The sequence below is a fragment of the Hypanus sabinus genome, chromosome 19, assembly GCF_030144855.1.
Source record: "Hypanus sabinus isolate sHypSab1 chromosome 19, sHypSab1.hap1, whole genome shotgun sequence".
Taxonomy (NCBI): domain Eukaryota; kingdom Metazoa; phylum Chordata; class Chondrichthyes; order Myliobatiformes; family Dasyatidae; genus Hypanus; species Hypanus sabinus.
Window position 1 is genome coordinate 37781351 of NC_082724.1, and position 15115 is coordinate 37796465.

A 15115-nucleotide genomic window follows, 5' to 3' on the forward strand; every position below is an offset into this window, starting at 1 on the left:
TGTTGGTCAGTTAACTTGGATCTGTGGCTGGCTTTGTTGATGTTCATGACGCTGAACGCCTGTTCACACAAATAGATCGAGCCAAACAAAGAGTAAAACGCAAATGTGGAGTAATACGCTGCACCTCAACAAAGGTCAATGTGTAGCGGTGTGCTACATGCAGCGCTAAAATTATGACACGGAGTCGGTAACTGCAGTTGAAGAAAAAAACTTTATTCGAAATCCCCAGCCTCACTTTTAAGCCTCCCTCAACCTGCCCCCCGTGGCGCAGAGACTCCAAAGCTCTGTGCTCGCAAATCCCCGCAGGCTATCTCCCTTAGCCGGAACGCTGGCTAATTGTGAGCCGGTTGGGATGTACCAGGAAATGGGTCGCCACAAATGTATATAGAGTGCGTCATCTATTGGGAAAACGCCAGAATTGTGGGGAAAAAACGTTAACAAGGTTTATTAATATAATTTCATCAAGTTCTGCGGACCGGATTAAAAAGCTTAACGGGCCGCATATGGCCCGTGGGCCGTAGTTTGCCCATGCCTGGGCTAGGCACAGCTCAAACAGCGCCTATAAATCTGCCAATGACATAACTATTATCGACAAAAATTTCAGATAGTGGTGAGGAGGCATACAGGCGCCAGATATGTAGACCAGCTGGTTGAAAGATGTTGCAACAACTGCTTACTCTCAATGTCAGTCAGATCAAGGTATTAACTGTGGACTAAAGGAAGAGGAAGTTGAGGAAAAAGATACTAGTCCTGATCTAGGGATCAGCAGTGGAAAAAATGAACAGTTTCAAGTTCCTCAGTGTCAACGTCTCTGAAGATCTATCCTAGGCCCAAAATATTGATGCGGTCACAAAGAAGGCACGACAGTGGCTATATTTCATTAGGAGTTTGTGGTCACTTGTTATGTCACCGAAGACACTCACAGATTTCTAAAACTGTACCATGGAGAACAGACTAATTGGTTGCATCACCATCTGGTATGGAGGAGCCAATGCACAAATTTGGAAAAAGCTGTAGAAAATTGCAAGCTCAGCCAGTTCCATCATGGGCACAAGTCTCCCCAGCATTGAGGACATCCTCAAAAACACAGCACTTGTCATTAGCAACCTCATCACTCAGGGGATGCCACCATCAAGTGAGATTTCAGAAGCCTGAAGGCACACATTCAATGTTTTGGGAGCAGCTTCTCTTCTTCCCCACCACCACAAGATTTCTGAATGGACAATGAACCCATGTATACTACCTCCCGATTCTTTTGTTTTCTTTTTGCATTACTTATTTAAAAATATGTATATATGTGTGTGTGTGTGTGTGTGTGTGTGTGTGTGTGTGATTTTTATTTATATATTTCTTATTTTAATTTATAGTTTTTAATTATGTATTGTAATGTGCTGCTGCTTCAAAACAACATTTCATGGCATATGTCAATATTAAACCTGATTCTGAAGTTTTCTTTTTATTGGATCAAGATTGCATTAATTGGCTCCCGTAATGGATTGAGAAATGCTTCAGGATAATTAAGGTCAGTCCTTTATTCTCAACAATTTAGACGCCCTCGTCTCCTCAAAAGGAATCACATAATCCATCAAGTTCTTAAGAATAGTTTTACACTTCCACCATTTTGTGCAATGCAAATTACACTAATTAACATCAGATACAATACTTCTGATCTTTTTCAACAAGAAGTTGCAATTATAGGAAAGAACATTTCTGTTGTTACGTATTTTCATTTTTAAATGTCAAGTACTAGGGGACACCCATTGGTAAGAGTGTGAAATTTCAAAGGAGATAAGCCAAGCAATTTTTCTTTTACACAGAGTTGAAAGATGCATAGGATGGCCTGACATGGAGTAATGTTAGAACCAGATACAATGGTGGCATTTTGGAGGAATGAATATGCAGGGAATGGAGAGAAATGGATCACGTGCAAGCAGAAGAAATTTAGTTAAAGTTAGCACCACTTTAGGCACAGCCATTGTGGGCCAAATAGTACTGTGCTGTACTATTTTGTACTAAACATTCAAACTAAGATCTTCCAGATACAGAATCCTGCATAAGTGTGTCAGTCAAACACAGTTCTTGATGTTGCAGGTTCCCTTAGCTGATTTTGGATCTACAAATCCACTGTCAAGTTGTAGGTATTCCTTCTCACTCCCAGCTTAAGCTATGTAGTGATCCGAAGAGATGAGCCACTTTATCACGGGGTCTCCATCTCTGCCTTGTTTTTGCTGTCACACTAGTCCATTTGGCTTTATAATGGGATCCCAACTTATCCATTGCTAAGCCTCTTGTCAGTGGTGGATTTCATGCCACGGGGGAAAGAACAGTGAAATAAGAATAATGAGATTTTTTTTAAGTATCAAAATACAGAAAATGGCAGAACAGTTTCACTATTTGTAGTGTCATTGAATGACAATGTTACAAAAAGAACCTCAAGCATTAGCGCTATCTTTAAAGTTCAGGTTATACTAAATGGAAAGATGTATACAGGCAGAAGAAGCTTAGTTATTATTTATGTGTTTGCTGCACCATTCATTGTGAATGAAGCTAAATGACTAGTCAACAAATATCCTCACTCTTAAGCACTGTCATAGAAACTGACACTTCTGGTTTGCGACAAATTTCTTTAAAGAAAACCTGAAGTCGGTGACAAGTCGACAGAAGTTAATATCTGGGAATAATTGTACCAGGAATCTTTGGTGTTATACTCTACTTGAAACTGAGGAGACGTTTACATCTGAAGTAAAGCGTTGATGAACCACATAGTTCTACAGAAACTCAAATAGGTTAAATAGCCAAAACTGTGGTCAAAGATTTGAGTTTAATACAAAACATGTTAAAGGAAAAGAGGAAGGTAATCAGAGAGGCTTAGGAAAGCATTCCAGAAATTAAGGCTATGGGTTTATTTCTATTGAACCCTCATCATTGGAAATATCATTATGCTCCACACATACATTAATGACAACCAGCTCTATTTCAACACCGTCACTCTCAATATTTCCAGCTGTTTCATAATTGTCTGGTTGTTTGTTTGACATCTAATACTAAATCAAATAATACTGGGAATGAAATCACTGCATGTTGTTCAGTCAAGGGCATCATCCCACTTTCCAGCAATTGTCTGATGCTGAAGCAAACTGCTTGCAACTTGGCTTTCTTATCTAATGAGCAAAAACAAGGAAATCTGCAGATGCTGGAATGTCAAACAACACACACAAAATAAACATGCCCTGGCGAAGGGTCTTGGCCCAAAATGTCGACAGTTTTAGATGCTGCCTTATAGATGCTGCCTGGCCTGCTGAGTTCCACCAGAATTTTGTTTGTGTTGTTTTCTTATCTAATGTCCACATTATGACCCATGTCCAATATTGCCCCATTCCTCCCCTACCACAGCTGTAAAATGCCACCTTTGTTACATCCAGGATCATCTGCACTGTTCCATTTCCATATTGCACATCTTGGGTTCGATTCACTCCTTGCACATCTCTTGAATCCTTGATTATTAAACAGTTCACTCTAGGCAGCTGTGTCTTCAGTTGCAAAGGCCCTGGGCTCCTAATTCCATCAGAAGGTTACCCACATTTCCATGTCTCTTTTCTCTACGAAGGAACTCTTTTGAACCAACGTCTCATTTTAGTTGACACCAATTTATAGTAGAATCAGAATCAGAATAAGGTGTAATATCACTGGCATGTGTTGTGAAATTTGTTGTTTTGTGGCAGCAGTACATTCCAATACATAATATTTTTATAAAAATAAAGCAATTATAATAAGAAATATATTTATAAAATAAATTAATTAAGTAATGCAAAAGAGGCAAAAATATAGAGACAGTGTCATAGGCTCATTGTGCATTCAGAAATCTGATGGCAGAGGGGAAGAAGCTGTTCCTGAAACATTGATTGCATTTTCAGGCTCCTACCTCCTGCTTGATGATAGTAATCAGAAGAGTGCATGTGTTGGGTGTTGAGGTCTTTAATGATGAATGCTGCCTTTCTGAGGCATCACCTTTTGAAGGTCTCCTCGATGCTGGGGAGGTCCGTGCCCATGATGGAGCTGGCTAAGTTTACAATTTTCTGCAGCTGGAAACTCAGCCAGCTCCATCATGGCCACTAGCCTCCACACAAAACTGACTGCAGGTGCCCCAAATACCTGCTACAAAGATAAACAACTCCTGGAGGAACTCAGCTGGTGAAGTAGCAGCTGCACAGTCAAAGGGATATTTGATATTTTGGGTTAAGACCCTATTTCAGGGCTAGCTAGGTCTGGCTGGGACATCAGAGTGAGGGGGCAGGCAGAAGCTGGTGGGTAACAGGAGGAACTGGGTGATTTGTTTTACTTAGCTGTTTGTATTGTATCCTAGTGTATGTCAGCATTAAACATCATTTGATGGTACTTTGCATAGTACCTCAAAATACTTTATTATACTAAGAGTACAATGTAGTCCAGGCATGGGCAAACTACGGCCCGCGGGCCATATGCGGCCCGTTAAGCTTTTTAATCCGGCCCGCAGAACTTGATGAAATTATATTAATAAACCTTGTTAACGTTTTTTCCCCGCAATTCTGGCATTTTCCCAATAGATGACGCACTCTATATACATTGACCTTTGTTGAGGTGCAGCGTATTACTCCACATTTGCGCTTTACTCTTTGTTCGGCTCGATCTATTTGTGTGAACAGGCGTTCAGCGTCATGAACATCAACAAAGCCAGCCACAGATCCAAGTTAACTGACCAACACCTCAGATCCATCTTGAGAATCGCCACAACAAAACTAAATCCGGACTTTGATGCGCTGGCTAAAAAGGGAGACCAACAACACTGTTCCCACTGAAATTAAAAATAAGTTTCTTCGTTGTGTTATGTAAAAAATGCATTTGAAAATATTTTTTTCAATAAGCCTTACATGTTACATGTCATTTCTGTTAAGTGATGGACATGAGTAGTGCGCAGGTGCACGTACGTTCTCAAAATAAAAAATGCACTCCAGATCAAATAAGGCGCTCCGCATACTGGCGCACTGTCACTGTTCTGTCTTTGTGCTGGTCGTTGTTGAGTTTTGGCACAGGGGACAATTGAATAAGAAGGAGCAGGACAAGTAGACCTGCATCTCCTACCGTTCTTGAAATAAAGACAGTCAGGAGGAGAGTGATGATGATAATATCTTGAAGGATAACAGAATTTTCAGTGCTTTAAAATAATAACTGTTACTATTAAAAAAAAGCTGTATTTTATTAATTTAATTTTCAGTGTTTTAAAAGTCATTTCAATAAATAGCTAAATACCATGGGACTTCAAAGACAGATATTTTGTTGTAATGCATTTGTTCATTTTCAATTGAAATTAAAGCACATGTTTTCTACATATCCCATGATATTTTATTTTCTCTTATGAGGTGTATTACCAAAACACTCCGTCCATCTGCTCCTGGTCCGGCCCCCCTGTCAAATTTTAGAACCCTTTGTGGCACACAAGTCAAAAAGTTTGCCCACCCCTGATGTAGTCCCTCTTGCCTTACAAGGTGGTTGAAGACAAGAAATGATGAAGTAATTAAAATCATGGATGCACAACACAACAAAGGATTGCAGTCTTGTTTGAAGATATTGATGATTTTTTTCATGGAGAGAAGCTGAGGAAAGTCTCTTTTTTTAAGGAAAATAGATCTATTTCTGATTTTCCTAATTGCCTAATGGATACTAGTATTATAAAGCTAGCTTCAGGTTCAGGACTTTTCTCATCAGAGACTATATTCCTTATTGTGTTCAACACTGAGATATTCTTAAAATTTTGTGGATTCAATTCAATAAAATCATAAATATTTGGTTGATAGATATTTGTGGGGCTACTGCAAAGGACTGAAAGAAGCTTCAGAGGGTTGTAAATTTAGTTGGCTCCATCTTGGGTACAAGCCTACAAAGTACCCAGGACATCTTCAAGGAGCGGTGTCTCGGAAAGGCAGTGTCCATTATTAGGAACCCCCAGCACCCAGGGCATACCCTTTTCTCACTGTTACCATCAGGTAGGAGGTACAGAAGCCTGATTCAGGAACAGCTTCTTCCCCTCTGCCATCCAATTCCTAAATGGATATTGAACCCATGAACACTACCTCACTTTTAAAGTTTATATATGTTTTTATTTTTGCACAATTTTAATCTATTCAATATATGTATACTGTAATTCATTTACTTATTTAATTACTATTATTTTTCTTCTTCTATATTATGCATTGCATTGAACTGCTGCTGCTCAGTTAACAAATTTCATGACACATGCCGGTGATAATAAACCTGATTCTGATTCTGACCTTTGACAACAGGTGGAATAGGATCATCTATCAGGCCAAACCCTACAGCACATGGAACATGATGGATTAGTGCATTTTTGCAAGGGCTCTCTGCTGCAACATTCAATCACATTCAAAGCCCAAGTTGGTATATGAAATAGAATAAGCCAATGTTTTCTTAATCTACTCGAAGACTATTGTGAAGTGATTGGATGAAAACATTTAGGATACGGATCTGGATTATGGGATAATGGTGGTTGCAGGTGAAAGGAAGTCCCAGTACCTCTGGGTAGTGGGCAATGTAGTGTGGTAGGAGGGTCAGAGTAACAGCTATGAGGTGAATTAAATCATGTGAAATGATCTGGGTGTTATAATTGGCTGCTGGAGGGATAATGGTTGAATTTGCTATCAGAAGGAAGTGAATTGGGAAATTGAAGAAGCAGTGCAGAGTGAAATTAGTTTTAAAGCAGCAGTCCTTTCACTTACACTTAGTTCCCAGTGATTAACTCCTCACAACAAATAAGTCTCTCAGGTGCAGCTTTCACATTTCTGCTGCTTGTGTGTGAGAGAGAAGAGGGGTGAGAGAGAAGAGCTTCTAACATTTTCCTGCTATTCATTCTTTGGGTTTTTTCCTCTCTGTTTCGTGGATCACTATGAAGAGTTAGTTCAGGTTGCGTACATTCATTGATATTGATATTAAATGTTGAACCATTATTAAACCATTATTAAATGTCTACACCTGCACACGTATCACTGAAATCTCATCCAGACATGTGTTGCTCACTGCCTCTGTGTATATTTGGTTAATATCTTGCATTATCTCACTAAACACAAAAAACTCAAAGCAATATCAAAAGCCCGAAGCACAAGTAGTAAGAACATTACAGTCAATTTTCCAATCACATACTATCAAATTACTGCAGAAGTAACTTAACCAAAATATAACAGATTTTTCTTGATCAGGTCTCTTGCTACATTCCACCTTGTGTAAAGGCGCTATTGGACCTCAAAGCTTTCTCCAGTTATCTTCATGGGAAATTAGTACCACTGAAATGTGGGTGCATTTACTCTCATCCAATGGTTTGGGGCCATTTGGTCTGTCAACGATGTGCTGCATTTGGAACTGGGGATGAAAATAGATTTGTCCTATAGCTTCACTAAATTCACATGAGGTACCTTCATGCACATACTGTTCTCAGCAGATGAATAATGCAGGCAACATGCACACTTTGACATATAATAGGAACATAAAATGGGGTAAAATTAGGCCATTTGCTCTATTGCTGTGTCATTCAACGATAGTTGATTCTTTTCTCTCAACTCCATTCTCTCAGAATCTCTATGACATTGCAGGCTTGCTGTATGGCATTCCACTCGAAACCACTTTGCATTATTTCAACTCTTTCCACACTTGAGTCTTCTTGGACCCTAATTGTCTGAAGTAGCCTGATGTTATCTCTGCTAACTTTGTCCCAAGTTGATTTTGTAACGGTGGGTTGCCAACTTCCTAAACAAAATGTATTCCAGAAACCTTAATTTTCTCCAGCCTTTTGCAGTGACCATTGTGCATTATTGACAGAGAACACTTCACCAGTTTGTGTGTTGACAGATGCTGGCTGAACAAAAACCTTTTAGAGACTGATGAAACCACATAACTATGAATATATAATATAACAAATCAAAATTGAAGTGCAGCATACGAGATTGAACCAGTTAGAGACTGAATGAATGCATTTATTTTACAAGTGGGTTAGAAACCTACATGGATTTCAAAATGGCATAAACTTTCTTTTATTGAACTTCAGCAGCTGCAAATAAATCATTATTGACCACAATAATTCATAATGCTGACCCATCCTATTTTTATATAAATGCCCTTTACCTTATTTGAGATTTGAAGCATATTTCATTTATTTATTTTCAATTTTATGTCACATATTTTAATAAACATGACAATAAGTGCCAAAAGAAAATGTGAACTAGCCATGCTTGAGGTAAACAGTTCCTTTTGTTGGTCCCGGACCATATTCAATCATTTTAAGCAGTAAATGGGGAAAAGGTATGTTTCTCAATGATCAAGGTAAGTCGTTTCTTCAAAACATGACATTATTATGTCAGGGATGAGAAAATACTAATTCATGCAGGCAATAGAGAACCTGATACTGTTTTTTTTCCAAAGACAATAACAATAACCAAAGGATAAGTGGATGAACTGATACACCAGAGTATACTGCCACACAAAAATGTATTGTACAAGAAAAGAAATTCAAAGAAACAAGCATCATTGCTTTCAAAAGAGTTTAAATGTATTGATGCAGATACCTCAGCATAATGGATACATTTCCAAGTACAAGTGCACTGATGGAATGAACACAAAGTGCAATCATTGTATTTTATACATGGAGAGAAATGGTTATTGCATTTCTGCCATGCAGAGACCTGGTAGGAATCCCTGGTGTTCTTGTAGCAATGAATTGCACCCCAGGCTCACTATGGAAGGGCTGTACAGGTGACGATAAGCAGTGGCTGAGGTTTGGGACCCAGAGAGCAACCATATTTGAACTTTATTTCTCATAGGGAATGCTCTGGGTTGAGAACTCTTCAGCCAAGCAAATGCAGGGGTGACAGAAGCTTCCATCACATCCGACAGGGAAGTGAAGAGAAAGGCCTTAGGCTCTGGGCGGCCCTGGACACATGGAGCAGGTGCTGCCAGTCTCCAGCATACTCCGAAATCACCACACCAGGCAGGGTTCAGTCCAGGGCTCCCCATCACCTGCTCAACTTACCCAGCACCTGCCGTCACCAGGACTTCACATTGAACCATAGGCAATTCTTTGCTGCAGGAGTTACAGGGTATGACGGGGATTCACATCACACTCCTGGCAAAGCATGCACTCTGAGCAAATCTCATTTTGAAAACACGGATCGATACTCACCTCTGAGGTTTGGGACTGGAGGTAAAAACAAATCAGCACTCGGCAGGTTGTTCTAGCTCAGATACCAGGTCACTTAGTAAAAAAAATAATAATCGCAGTGTAATCTATAATTCTTGGACCCCAAATTTGGAAAAGGCAATGGACAAAAGGTTGGAATAATTACCTGATATTTGGCTTGTCAAGAAAATCCATGAAATTGGAAGAAGCAAAGGTATTTCCAAGGTATGAAAGAAACATGCTCAAATTTGTCCCATTATAGTCTCAAGGTTTATCTCCATTATTGATATAAAACTATTTCTGAAATATTCAATATAATAAGTAGGTGTCAACGGGAAATGCTAAGTACATTGCTATTTCAAAATTTCTGATGGCCCAGCATCATCTGCCAATTGGACCACAAAATAATGGTGAGGCCAACTCCCCTGCATTACAAATCTGCAAAAGCCAAGGGGCAGATATACATATAAATTAGAACTTTAAAAGCTTTCATCTTGTCTATGCCATGTCACCATTTACTTTGGGTAAAAAATGACATCTCACCATCTGTTTCACAACTGAATTGCATGAAATTACAAGGATTACCCTTTAGTAATAGTGATCATTCAGGCACAGAGATAATCTGCATTTACTGACAAGTACCTTTATTGGCTCAACTCACACGTATATGAATTTGCATAACTGAATACCTGTGTGCACACCCATTCATTTTCCCTGATCCTCCATGAACAGCCAAAGAAGAGAAAAGGTAACACTGGCGAAAAAGATCCTTTACTAGCCAGGCATTCCTCGTGGTCTCAGTGTGATCTCCACATATCCAACATCTACGATGGTTAGTCTCTGGAGAGTTGGCGCTACTTTGCATTTGAAGCCATTCACATTTCCACACTCTCTAACAGCTCAAATGTTGTGTTTCAATCTTATTGACTTTGACCTATCTGATGAGTGGATAACACCTTCTCTTTGGCTGTGGTCCAAGCCAACACTATTTTATTCCCTTCTTCAAATGACAATTCATAATTAATGCCTCTTTGTCTAAATCAGAGCAGACTAACCATTACTAAGCTCTAGCCACTCAAGTCTGACACAAGCTATCCTATTCATAAATCTGCATGTTTGATCATACCAAAGAATACTTCACAAATAACTTCCCATTTAGAAAATATCTATAGTCCAGCAGATTATCAGGAGCATCATTGTGTCTACTTTAAAGAACTTTGATACAGCTGTTCCTGAACAAGACAGCTGACAAAATGGATGCTACAAAGTAGCTTCACAAAATGATAGTCTCCATTCCTTCAATGTCATGGACAAGACCATTGGATTGTCTGCATCCACTGTCCTTAACTCATTCAAATTCACTGATTTGTAGATAATAGTTCTTTCTGGCCAACAAATGGATTTATATCTCCAGCTGCTGATACTCCCTCTCGGTTACCCCCCACCCCAGTTCTGCTGATCATTTATGCCATGCAATTTCCACGCACCTCACTGAAAGTGAAAATGAAACTAGAGTACACATTTATTGCAGTAAGATGTTCAAGTTTATAAAAGGAACAGCAAAACACTCGAGCTTTAAAAAAGTGCAATGTTCACAAGGGGCAGAGAAAGACGGTCAAGTTAAAAAAAAGGGAGAAAACAGATGAATTCATGGATTCATAAACAGTGATTACCAGGTGATAATAATCATAACAAAGCACAGAAATCACAAGATCACAAGGCAAAGGAGCAGAAGTGGACCATTCGGCCCATTGAGTCTGCTCCGCCACTCCACCATGAGCTAAACTATTCTCCCATCTAGTTCCAATTTCTGGCTTTTTCTCCCATATCCCTTGATACCCTGACTAAGTAGATACGCATCAAATGCCTGGCTGCATTGGAAAGATTAAGGCATTCAATTGCACAAGCGATATCTGGAGTTTGTATACAGAGCAAATTGAGCGAAGTTTTTAAAGCAAATGTCATAGCCAATGAAAACTGAGTGCCAGTAATGCTAAGTGCATTGGGTTTAAAGGTATTAGAGTTCGTATGACTGCTCCAACCAAACCATCGAAAATTAGCTTTGCTAATATTGTGAAAGTAATGCAGAAACACTTAGAACTGAAACATTTGTTGATTGCAGAACGCTTTAAGTTTTATAAGCAGAAACAAAAGGAAAGGAAGTGTATGTGGCTGAATTGAAGAGTTTGGCTGAGCATTGTCAGTTCAGTGATGGGCTTAATGATGCATTGAGAGATTGCTTAGTCTGTGGAATCTAACAAGACGGCATTCAAATATGGCTCCTAACTGAAGCACAGCTCTCATTGAACAGAGCAGTTGAAATAGCTGTACCAATGGAAACAGTAAACAGAGACACAATTGTTTTGCAGTCAGGAATGAAAGTGAGTGTGAACAAAATTACAATGTCTAAACAGAAGCTGGCCTGCTTTGGTACCGTTATGGCAGGCACTTACCAAAACAATGCAGTTTTAAAGACAAAACTTGTAGAAAATGTAATGAAGTAAGACACATGCAAAGAGAATATTGGGCAGATAAAAAGAGATGGATTGTGCAAGGAAGATGAAAAGATAAAAGGTCAAGTTGTAGTGTCAAAAAGAGCATTAATCTGCTTGTTGTTTACCAAAATTCTGATACTGATGAGCGTGACACAGGACTGTGCAACTTTAGATTTACATTGTGAAAACTAACACTAGACAAGCAATAAGGCTGATTCCAGAAGTGAATGGCAAATTAATTAAAATGGAATTGGCACCGGGTCAGATATTTCAGACTTTCCACAAAATAAGTCTGAATGGCATTTCAAAGATACCGAACTAAAGTCTGTAGAAATCCAGCTAAGAACTGATACTGGTGAAAAGATAGCTCCTGTGGGAATGACATCTGTAACAGTGAAATACAACAACCAACCAGCCATTTTGGGATTGTGTGGTAAAAACAGGGGGGGGGGCAGCATTGTGGGGATGTGAGTGGTTGAATAATAATAACTTGATTGGAGATCCATCCACAACTGCATGCCACATCCACTGAATCAACTGAAAACAAATTATGGAAGATACTAGATGATGCCTCAGCAGTGTTCAAGGATAGCATTGGAAAACTAAAGCATATCAAGGGTAAATGGTGTTAAATGAAAATGCCACCCACAGGCTTTTCAAAGCTAGTCCAGTTCCTTATACCATCTGTGACAAAGCAGCCAGTGAGTTAATCACTTGGAAGCTGAAGGTTGAGTGGAGCCAGTGGGCACTACCAGTTGACCCAGTAGCCAAGAAGAATTGCCCTGTCAGGATCTGTGGTGATTTTAAAGTTATCATCAATCCAGTACTGAAAGTTGATCAATACCCTCAGCCCAGGATAGAGGATACCTTTGCAAACCTTTCTGGAGGAAAATACTTTAGCAAAGTGGACTTAGCCGAGACCAAACTACAGATGGAAATGGAAGCAGTCCAAAGTGTTTCTCACCATAAACACTGTCAAAGTGATTTATCACTATAATAGGCTTATTTTTAGAGTAGCATCTGCATCTGCACTCGAGCTGAAAGTTATGGACCAGGAGCTGCAAGGCTGCCCTGGCACTCAATGTTACCTGGACAATATAATTGTTACCAGTAAGAATGACAAGGGACAACTCCAAGATCCCAAGACGGGTTTAAAAAGATTAGAAGATTATGGGCTCAGAGCACAATGCAACCAAGCATCACTTACTGTGGTCACACCATCGATACACAAGCATGCTGAGAAAATTCAAGCAGTGGTGGTTGCCCCAGGGCTAAAGGACGTGTCACAGTTGCGATGCTTTTAGAATTTATAAATTATTCTAACAGGTTTCTGCAAAACCTAGCTACTGTGCTCCCCCCTTTGAAATCAGTACCACAGATCAGAAATCAATGGCAATGTTGGCTGTCAAAAAGGAAAAGGAAATGGTGATGGCAGACACTGTACACACACATAATGGTCCTCGTCATCCTGTGAAACTTGCCTGTGGTGCCTCACCTCATGGTATTCTGTAGATGCAGTCATGTCACATGATATGAGCAATGAAAGTGAACACCCCATACCTCCATGTTCCCTGACTGCTGCAGAGAAAAATTATGCACAGATTTACAGAGAGGCCTTCAGTCTAGCTTGGGGTGTACAACGTTTCAACCAGTACCTGTATGGGAGAGAATTTACTCTCATTACTGACCATCAACCACTGTTGTCCATTTTCAATCCACAGAAGTGTGTTCCACTAACAACAGAAACAGGAATGCAGAGATGGGCTCTGTTTCCTGGAGGACACAATTACAAGATTGAATACGAAGGGACATGGAAACGCTGATGCAAAGACCCTACACTGCATCACCAACATGGCTCAAATGTGCAGCAGAAAAGCCGGTTGCTCCATTTTACCACCACTGGGGTGAATTTGTCCTTAAAGGGTGTCTTATGTGGGAATTGAGATTTGTCGCACCATCCATGCTGAGATCTGAAGTGTTGGAGGAGCTACATACCAATCATCCAGATGTGGTGAGAATGAAAGTGTTGGTTCAAAGCTTTGTCTGGTAGCCTGAGATAGATCAGCAGATCAAACAGCTTACCATGCATTGTTTGGAATGCTAACATGTTCAGAAGGGGCCAAGAGTTGCACCACTCCATCCCTGGGAATGGCCTTCATCACCTTGGCAGAGAATTCATTGGGATTTTGCCAAACCATTCATGGGCACAAGTTTCTCAGTAGTAGTGAATGCAGTTGCAAAGTGGCCACTACAGTCTCACATGCTGCTGATTTGTTGAGAAGCCTCTTCTCAAGGACTACTGCTCTAGAACACTTAGTCAGTGGCAATAGATCACAGCTTGTTGCAAAACAGTTTTACTTATTCCTGAAACATCGATCGGTTGAGGAGAGTAGAATCAATTGTTGAAGAAATTCATCCAGAGCTATCAGAACCACTTCCTGCAGTCGCAGAATCAGCCTTACAGCCACCATGAAGGAAGCCCCAGGCTCTGTGATTGTTTTACCACCTCTAGTCTCATTATATGGAAAAATGACCCCCCCCCCCCCCACCCTGGTCAGGAAAGATGTTATCCCACAAAAGTAAGAAATCCTCCACAGTGATTAAGTCTTTAGGCCTGAATGGGACAAATTAAAATTTACTATGCTGTGGATGTCTATACAGTAGTTATATTATATAGTATACTGTATATGTATACTGTATAATACATATGTTAAGATGCATTCTACATATTGAATTGGAGTTTATAACAGCAGGGAGGAGTGATGTGTACTTAATATTTCAGTAATATTGTAAATATATTGTTTGATTAAATATTCTTGTTGTTTAAATTATCCATTATTGGTTATATGTTAAAGTATGTGAATGGCATGCGTCATTACTCCACCACATCATCTGCACGCATCTTACTAAAGGCTGAAATAAAACTAGAGTATAGGTTTATTCTGATTTTCCCTTATTTTTCATTCAATTAGCTTTATGTTTTGGAGTTACAAAACACAACAGGTTCCTCTTGATGATGTGATACCCTGACATATAGGTAGAACAGGTACGTGTCTGAAGCTGTGGAAGTAATGTACACCTTTTACTGCCCAAATTCCAGTCCTCGGGAAAGTGCAGTTTAGAAAAGTTTATTTATCTGTTTTTTCCTGCCTCATGCTGTTGGCAAACAGGAAATGTGTATCTCCCAAAAAGATCACCAGCCACACCCGCCACTCATTCAGTCTTAAAATTATGTTTTGTCCAAATGGCCTGATCAGGCAATGTACAACTGAATCTGTCTGTTTCAAGCTTTGTCTGGGGCCCAATTTGCCCCCAGAAATATTAAATGGAATGAGTTTCAATAACTCCTTTACTCTGAAAAGAAGTCACTCATATTGTTTTCATAACTGGTTAAAATATTTTG